At 45.6% G+C, this 9,750-nt stretch overlaps 1 long non-coding RNA gene across 1 annotated transcript; it reads left to right on the top strand.

Moving 5' to 3' along the window:
• Window positions 1-948: 948 nt before the first annotated feature.
• LOC144163641 (uncharacterized) lies at window positions 949-3,103 on the top strand. Its single transcript, XR_013320961.1, has 4 exons — window positions 949-1,176; window positions 2,415-2,556; window positions 2,745-2,904; window positions 2,992-3,103. It is a non-coding gene; the product is annotated as an uncharacterized LOC144163641 (long non-coding RNA).
• The last annotated feature ends 6,647 nt before the right edge of the window (window positions 3,104-9,750 follow it).

Raw genomic sequence — 9,750 nt, 5'->3', positions numbered from 1 at the left:
TGATAGGAATGCTAACATGTGAGTCCCTTTTAATTTCCACAAGCAAAAACAAGAGCCTCTTTGCAAAGAGCGGTTGACTGGGTGAACGGAACTAAACCTAGATATACCACGTGATACCTGCATTATTTTGTATGTATTAATGCTGAAATGTCATTGTAATTCCTAATTATGCTGTGCAGTAACGGCAAAAATACTCAGAGTTAACTTGCTGTTGTTGTGTCTTGTCATAGTAATTGAAGTTCATTGAATGACCCGCCTTCTCCAGCTGCTTCCCCAGTTGCTGTTTTCCTGTAGTATTGGTGTTCAGGAGGGAAAAGGGCTGGGAAACGGGCCGATGTATTATTACTTACTAATTAGCTGTAAGTAGCTTTATATAACGTGGGTATCTAAGAGCGTCGCAGTATATTTTATTGACTACGGAAAGGCTTGTTGTCAAGAAAAGCAGTAAATGAAGCCACGCCCTTTTGCGTTCATTGTAAACAGTAACGGAGAAATTGTCATCCAAAGTTAAGCTCGGATATCGCACGCACTCACGGCCCTCCGCGAGAAACAACTTTAGCCAGTATTAACGCGCTCACGCGGCTATTATCTGAGCTTTGTTTCGGCCTCAGCGGGCGTAAACGTCCGCTTAGACGCATACGCCCGTTTTCCGAATCCAATAAAAGCCATCACGTGTGCCGAATTTGTATGAGTTCTTATGCGGGCGCATCGCCAAAGCCTCCGCGAGAACGAAAGTACGCCGAAGCCATGAGGAAAAGACCGCCACTCCAGTAGCGCATTCCATGCGCATGCGTCAGCAGCAGCACGGCAGAGCTGTTTTTGCGTTGATTCACGGTACAGTGGGGCTGCAACGGGTACGATGACGACGGATGAAAATCGGGACTGCGTCAACACTTTTAACGACAGCAGCGCTCCCATCTTCCAGGATTCCCTCCGCTAATTTTACGGTCTTCCGCATGCAGCGCCACCAGTGGCACTCCCAAGCGGGTTTCTCAATTGCTCGCGCGATGCGCCTGATATTTACTAAAGAAATTCTCGGTCACGCTGGCGAGAACCGTTAGCGCCGTTAGCAGTTTAAATTGGGTTGATTGCGGCGTGCAACTGCGAATTTTTTCATATCCCTGGGCTGTATTTCCTGCTCGACGAAGTGGAGTTTTGCCAGGAGGCGCAAAAAAGGTCAGTGCTGCTTATTTATGTGCTGGTAACGGTTGTTGTTCAGTGACATCCTTGTTAACTGCGTCCGATAAACATACCGCGTCTATGCCCGTTGTTCGTGTGTCGTTCATGCTTGTGGTCGCGGCGTGTAACATTTTGCGTTGGAGAAACGTTTGCAGCCGTAATTTACCATAACTCCCGTGTTCGTGGGTCAGAGTCGGCTGGACATTTCTGACTGCGTACGTCAGAAGTTCCTGGTTTGCGCGTTTCATGAGTGGATGTTCCCTTACTGTGTGGCTTTGCTTAGTTGTATATTGACGGTAGCTGTGTATGTCTGCGGTAGCGAATCTTCTCGGGTTAGTCGCTCGCGATAATCGCGCGTGCACACGTGTATAACTTCCAAGCAAGTTTGTCGGAGCGTCCGTCCTTAGATTTATTGGTATTTTTAAAACTTGCGTGGTAATTGCGGCGTTGTGTTAGTCAGATGAGTAGAATGCCATTTACTGTGCTTACCAGACCGGGAGTCTTCGACCTTGCCCGTTGCGCGCAAGGTAGACGCTATTTCGAGTTGTGTTGATGTGCTTTCAAGGCGTCAGCTTACGTTTATCTGTGCAGTGTGTTATGCAGTTCCATGTTTCTTCCAATTCCTTTGACCAATTGAGATGATCTATTTTACATTGCCTGAAGTGTAGAGAAATGGAAGGGACAGTGGTTGTCTTAGCAGTACCGCAGTAACAAACGTTTCTTTTGTAGAGGGGAAGAAATATGTGGAAACACGCAGCGGGTATATAGAAAGTGTGCTGCCGTTTCTATGCTGTTACTGTCAGTGGTAACTTGAGACTTCAGGATAATTATCCAATATCCATAATTAGTGGTTGCTACTTCACGAACCGCGTTAGAAATAAGCCACTCTTGCATTTTTATGCCGTCAATGTCGGTGGTAACCCGAGAGTCGAAATAATTTCCGACAACGCTCTGGTGATAAGTTCTTGCATCACTATGTGCACCCAACATTAACCCATTTCTGTGCTTCCTTGAACTTAGAAAATATACTGCGAAAGCAGATTGCTACATTCTGTATTCGATCTGTGTAACCTGTCCAGATGCAGACTATGGCTGACTGTGGAGAAATTTGTCTCTACACTGGTAGTTTTCGACAATTGTTTTCCTTTGTCTGAAGAACAGAAATTAAAACGAATTATTTCCATTCCTTACATATACCTGTGAAATCATGGCTGTGGCATTCACTGTGGCTGAAGACATCTTCGGCACGCCGAGGCGTCGTCGTGACAAGTGTGACAGATTGTGAATGCATTGTGGAAGTCATAAAGCCACGAAAGAGTGCCTCTTGAGTGTTGCGTATTATACAGACGTTCACCACTCCGCATGGAGCAATGACAGGTGAGCCTAAAAATGTTCAAATATTTTTATATTTAAAATTGTTTCGCCTGAAAACGTTACCAGGGCTCGTGATGCAAACTAAATTTTAGCACAACTAATCAGGCCTTGTACGAGATCTTGTAGTACTCCCTTCTTAGAGGGAAGCGTAAATTTATGCTTCGATATTTTTATACTGTTTTTATTTCTAGGAAATAGGGCGGACCGGGACTTAAAACAATGGAACAAGGAATGCATACTGCCATTTTCCTGGTTCTTGAAGGCGTGTGTTCACCGTTCTAGAAGTCGTGTGTTCACAAAAAGGAAACACGTGAAAGTCGTTGTACGGGATGAAATCATTGCATTCTACAAGTAAGTACGCACTCCCAGTTCTGGAACTTTGATGGTCCCTTTTTAGGTAGTTGCATTATACGTAATGGCTTCGGAACACCATTTCAGTGACAACTTGACCTGTAGGTGAAAACGACAGTAAGAGCTTTTGGGAACACGTTGGCAAAACTTTCCTGGAAAATCACTCCGAGGAGGCCCTGTGAGGAACGCCTGCATCTTAATTTTAGTTGGGTAAGTTGGCATTTTATTTTTGTAGGACTCAATTTATGGTTGTGTTTATTGAAGCTGGCATTTTATTTTTGCGGGACTGAATTTGTGGTAGTTTTCTTTGTAGCAAAATCTTACTGTTAAGAATAAATCGTGAACTCCAAATTGGGAAATACCTTCACATTCAGGCTGTTTCGGATGCTGCAACATGTGGACAAAAAGACTATTATTTTGCATTCAAGTTTTGCAAACATTTTGCTTTCACATTGAGAGTTTCTGCTGTGATAATACGGCGCCACGGCCACGCCCAATGCGGTTGCTTTCCAAAATTAGAGAACTGCCATTGATAGTCTGTGCTAATATTTTTTGTACATTGTTAGCAGCATTCCCAGAAAAGAAACCAAGAAATCGCTGATATTTCAATCAATTACTGTGCTATAAAAGGGGTATCCTAAGCAAGTCACTCATTTAAAGCCATCGTCTAACAAAATTTTCTTGTTCCTTCCTTAAAGGTACATGACGTGGTCCAGTTATTCTCGACGTCCAGTTATTTTGAGAGAAGAGAATGGCCGCGTAAATATTGTCTGCAAGGAACACGTCATGGATTTTCCGCCTGCATTGTCACATCAAGATGTGGTCATCCTTTTCGCCGTATATTTCATCTTAATCTCCTGAAACTTATGCGACTTTGGAGAGTTCTTGGGACTTTTGCAGAGAGTTCTTGGCCATTTAACAGTGGCCTGGTGTCATTTAAGTTTAAAGCTCTGTTGAAAGACTTGATGTGGTCACTCTACTTGGGGTTTTAAATTATTGTTACACGTTTAAGCCTATTCGGAAAGATATGTCGTGGTTCAAATGATTGGTGGATGCAAGCGGCATGTCAGCTGCAAAAGTGAAGTCGTGCTTTCCTTCGCAATTTTTCATTATTGGCACAAAGCGCAGGCTGCCTTTGCTGCTACTCTGTTACTCTGTTAATGTAGCTAATGGCACTGCACTATAACGTTTTTATTATTCAAGTGCAGCTCGAAATTTTTTTCCATGGCAGTGCTGCTGTTGATGGATGCAAACGTGAGAGTAATTATTTACACAGACGGTTTGGGGTTTTATTAATCAATTTTTGTACTGTATCTTAGCTGACACCTAAGCCCTAGAAGAATGCGAAATATACATATTTGGCTTGAAAAAGTTGTTTACTTTGGACAAAGTTGCATTTCTCGCTTGTTAGAGGCAGTGCTTTGGTCACAAGCATACTGTCGTCATGATAGTAGGGTTTGTAAAGCACGCAACTGAATTTTACCTCAGATAAATGTCTCGGCTGGAAAAATGCTTCCAAGTTCGCTTGGTAAAATTGGTCACCTGTATGTTTCAACGCTACCTGGCTTGGTTATTTGGGATGTCTGAATTGTTCTTGAGGGAATTAATAACGTCTTTAGAGTTAGGCTGCTTGATAAATTTTAAAATGCGTAACATGCTCCGAGCTATCTGGTTTGTAAAATTTTGTAAGATTCACACTGGGTGCTATGAGCTTTTTTTTGGATAAGTTATTTTAAATAGCTACAAATTGTCGGGGAAAGAACGCGGCTTCAGTGAAAGGCTTTTTCAGGGCGCGTATATAGTCGGTTTTGGCTACAGTTAGCTTGATATTACAGTTAGCTTGATATTGATATATGGTGTATGTTTTAGTTGTGCAATAGTGCCACATGCTTCCGGTAATGTTTTATGTGCAAATGTTAAATTGTTAGTATTGGCTCCGGTGTTCTTTTCCTACACTCTTGCAGGTCTTGTGATAATCCAACCGTGTATGGCTTGTATTTTTGGCTTTTCCCTACAATTTAATAGCAAACTGCATTTTTTGGAACCGGGATGCGTAAACATGGTATGGCAAGCGCTGTGGGTACTTCCGCATTTGCGGTACCTGATTTCATGTCATAAAACAGCATATTTTATGCTCACTGTTGTGTAATGCTTTTTGAGTTACTGCGAGGGTAGATGTACAAGTCTGTTTGTGACGCGGTTGCGCTTAAAGCCATCTTCATTACCCACGTGTTTTTAGCAAAAAAGAATGTTAAATATTAGCAAAAATAGGAAAATGCCACTTAGATCGTTTTGGCCACTTGATATCGTTTTGGTATTTGATCCTGTACGCTGGTCATTTTCTGCCCAAGTGGAAACAGATATGTCTCCGTATCTCAAATGTACGCAATAATACGAGCGAATAAAATTTCCATAGTGTTTTTAAAAGCATTGTATCAGTGCTTGGTATTGGTAAAAGCATTGTATCAGTTGGTTTGGTGTGTATTTTAATGCGAGTCTTGTTTCTTTTACATGCAGCCAAAACCCAGAACAGGATTCGGCGGATGAAGCCAAAGTCTCTGTGTGCCGCTCCAGGTATCTCAGACCAAATTTTATATAGAACTGTGCTCCGATAGGCAACTGTTGGGAACTGTCAGGGACCACACTGCTGCGGCGGTTTCTGTTTTCCAATTGTTGGTATCACTGTGGGCCATATGTCAAGGCTGCGTTAGAATGGTGCTTGCGGTTTCCTTCTGATACCAATGCATCCGCCAGCCTGGCAAATGACCTCAGTTTATACCAACAGGAAAGCAGATATGTTGGAAAAGTGGAGTCCCATAGACAGCTTCTCAACGTCTATCGGAACACCGTTTTATATAAACAGCTGGTCTGAAGGTACCTGGAACGGCGCACCGGATAAATCCATAATCATTTTACGTGGATCAGTGTTCCAGTAACTTACACTACCAGTTTATTTGGAACAGTGATCCGTATATTTTTATTTGGAACGCCGATCCAGATAATATAGCTGCAAAAATATGTGGTGCACTGTTCCACTTACATTTTCATGATATGTGGAACACGGTTCCAAATATATAAGTGGAACTTTTTTGCAAAAAAGTTCCAGTTACTAAGTGGATCTTATGTGGATCCAGATTAAGAGTGTAGCGTTGCTCGTATTCAGAGGTCGTGATCAGGGTCTAGTAACGGTGACTAACTAACGCGCAACAATGGAAATTTTATTCGCCCTCGGGGCATGTTTTGTAGGGACCAAATATGGCTGCCATTTGTGAGTACAACAGGGCTAGCTAGCTCGCCCAAGTTTTAAGCGAATATCTGCGCCGCAACGTGCAGGACATGCTCCGTGAATGTCTCAATCAACCTCAATTTTCAAACGGCGATACGTATGAATGCGTCTGCGGGCTAAGAAACCACGACGAAAGTACGCTTCGAGGCCGAAGCGCTGTTCCCAGCGATGGGGCACCCTCGATGATACAAGCGCTGTCCGCATCAGTACTAATTTTTTGACGTTTACACAACAATACATCCCACCAAATCAGGTATCGTGCGCAAGGCTGCCGTGGAGTGGGCGAAGGTACCATCATTAATGCGGTTTTAAACCAACAGGTGCATTCAAAGGGATGTGTCGTCTGCGCCACTACAGTACGGCGGAACGACCCAGCAACCCACACGCCAATAGCAATCCGGAAAATGAAAGAAGTGCTTTCTTAGTAGTTACCCGGAGGAAACCCGGAAGGGTTCACGCTAGAGTTTTGACAAGTTCACTGCAAAAAATATCCTCTACGGCACGAGAACGTTTTACTGTTTTCGTTGGGTCATCAAGAATGCAGACGTGATATCGGATGATAATATAGCATAAAACAGATCACAAAGGACTCTACTTCAAAATTGAAAATTTTTTCACGTCCTCGTTGGCAATTTGTTTCACACGGAAATGCCACGAAATTTTGCGTGGACACTGATTGACGTTACATACACAAAATGCAATAATAAAGAGAGAAGCGGAGCAAAATCATCCGTATAAATTAATCGTTACACCACCTACCAAAACAAACATTAGACACTACGGCTGCCGGCATAAGTTACAATTAAAATATAACCATTTATTCACAGCTGCAGGTACCTAACAAACGTAGACAACACTTGAAAATGACAGAAAGGTCGGCGTGCTACCTTTCACCAACCTAAATTCTCGCCTTAATATCCAAATAACCAAGGACGAGCTCAGCATATGCTGTCACGAGAAGGCACAGCAACCAGCTCCACCCGCAAGGCACTGCATGATGTCTGCATCCGAACACTTGCTGAAGGGGAAACTTCCGCTTCTTCCGCAATGAAATCGTCGTCAGCTGACGCTTGTTTCAGTTCGATGCCCTTGCGCTAGGAGATACGTGTTCACAACAACGATCATCACCTCCAAACTACTGGTTGTAACAGACAGCAAAAAGCACGCGCTGAAGAAACACGGTAACTCGTAACACAGCAATAAAAGGGGCAATGCGGCTGATAAACAAACAGCATAGAAAAAAATAGCGATATTTCCGGCGCACCGTATGAGGAAATCGCGGGACTGACCATTAGAATAAAAACTGTGGTAGATTCCTGTCATAGAATCGGTAAAACACGAAGGTGAAACGTGCAGCGAAATCTGCAGCTGAGCATGATTTGCGGGTCGGCGGGTGTCTTGTGGGTGGGCTTCGCGAGCGACGTCTTGCTGGCGGGTCGCTTCGGCAAAGGTGTACTGGCGTCATTTCTGTCACGGATATGACGTCAGTGAAATCTTGGTGAATGCCGGCATAGAACACTTTCGTGTTAAAATATAACACCAGAAAACGAACAACCCTAAGTATAACGTACTCGTTAGCACTAAGGGTTGCTTCCCCGAAAGACCCAGTGTGCAGGGGTGGACCCTTTACAGGCCGCTTGCTTCGTTGTACTGGTGTCGTTTCTGTGACTGATATGACGTTATTGAAATCTTGGTATATCCGGGAAGAAAACATTTTCGTGTGAAAACTTTCTTCGCTTGGACGACAGCCTCACGGCTCTAACTGTCGGCCCCATACCAGACCGATGTTACCTTTTTTGTTCCGGTTCTATTATTCAGCTCCTGAACGTAGCGGCCCTTGGAAAACACGCTTCCTCTCACTTTTTCTCTCTCTGCCTGTCCCCGGTGCGACTGGGGCCGCGCATGAGGGATAACCATCCTCTATGGCCATCACGGTCACCCCTGCCTCCACTGCTATAGTGCGCGTCTCACGTTGTGGGGGATTTCGCGTTAGTGATTTCTCGGACTTCACGGTACAGAAAAAGAGACGTCAAGAACACCAGGGCGAAACGCAACGAGAAGTCTTTCTGAACCGTGGTCGCGAAAGGTGAGAAACTTGTTGATCGAATCTGGGCTGAAGAATGGGACTTGTGTCGTGCGTGCGCTGCGCTTGACGAAAACTCTATTGTATTGTGCATCAGTCTCTCTCGCCGAACGTCGCGTTCGCGTACTCGCCAGACGTCGCGTTCGCGTCGCATTCGCGCACTTGACCACTTCATTCGCGTTTGCGAATAACGTGTTCAAGTGCGATTTGAGCTGGCGTCGTTTTTTCCCAAGCGGCGTACCCTGGCCTGGCATAGCTGCATTAGCTGTGCGCCGGTAGGCCCAACGCAGGCGGCGGTGGCCGGTCAGGGAGGGGGTGGGGGGCAGAATCAAATGCCCCAAGAGGGCGAGGACACCCCCGCCCCCCTCCCCCTTCCCCCCCCCCCCAAATCCGCGGCGCTTCATCGCGTGGTTGTCATGACAATTATAACGCTTCCAAGGCCGACATGGCGGCGGCGTTGCTATGGCAATTACTGCGCACTGATGTTTCCCTAGGCTCACCAGGGCAGCATGTGGCGCTGGTAGCTAAATTAGCCCGGACGTTCGGTTCGAGGCTAAGAGGCCGCCTCCTGCCCGTACAGCTCCGTCTGTAACACTTGCAGGCCCGACTCTCGATTATGTTTCACCTCTCCTTGTGCAATGGCGTTATCTGCTACAGCTGGTGGAATCACAGTTCCCAGAGTACAAGAAATTCGATATAAAGCTACAATCTTACAGTGGGACGCCTGCAGACTACGTCAATTCGACCTACGCCAATTCACACGAAAACACCGTTTTCTGGTGATTGCTAGTTCCGAATCACGACTGATTGAAGACATGCGCCTTTCTCGGTACAGTTCTGCGGCCGCTGACTCAGGTATGAATGTCCAGAGTTCTACTGGCCTTGAGAGATGACCTCACCACAATAGAGCATGGTCTCTCACCGGATGCGCGGAATGAATACGTGGCAGCCGCAGTTCGTAGCGCTCGCTTGTCCTTCACGATCATCGCCGCCTATATTCCACCTCGTGTAGCACTGGACTTAATCGCTTAGAAGTCGTAATCAGTACTACACCAGCCCCACACATATTGACCGGTGACTTCAACGCCCATCGTCCCGTCTGGGGCAGCAGCAAAACGACGGCTAAAGGGAGGCACCCTCTCGACATCGCCCACCAGCAGGGTATGTGCATTGTCAACTCTAAAGAGCCCACCTTCTACCGGGGAAAGATGTCAAGCGCCCTCAACGCCACGCTTGTTTCGTCACAACTCCTCCCTAGGACGAGCTGGGCAGTGGACATTGAACTGCATGGCATGTGCCGACTTACATTGCAGTGGATGGTATTTTGGACTCTCGTCCGCAGCGTGTGATTCGCTCCTCTGACTGGGAGGCATTTAGAACTGTGGTGGAGGAAGCCGTGGACTCGGTGAGCTGATATGAAGCCTTCGGAGACACGGTGACAAGCTCGAAAGTCAAGCAGAAAAGTACTGAGGCTTCC

Source organism: Haemaphysalis longicornis, unplaced genomic scaffold, assembly GCF_048455015.1.
Source record: "Haemaphysalis longicornis isolate Haplotype H1 unplaced genomic scaffold, Haemaphysalis longicornis Haplotype H1 scaffold_127, whole genome shotgun sequence".
Taxonomy (NCBI): Eukaryota; Metazoa; Arthropoda; class Arachnida; order Ixodida; family Ixodidae; genus Haemaphysalis; species Haemaphysalis longicornis.
This window is presented reverse-complemented; position numbering and strand designations above follow the sequence as displayed.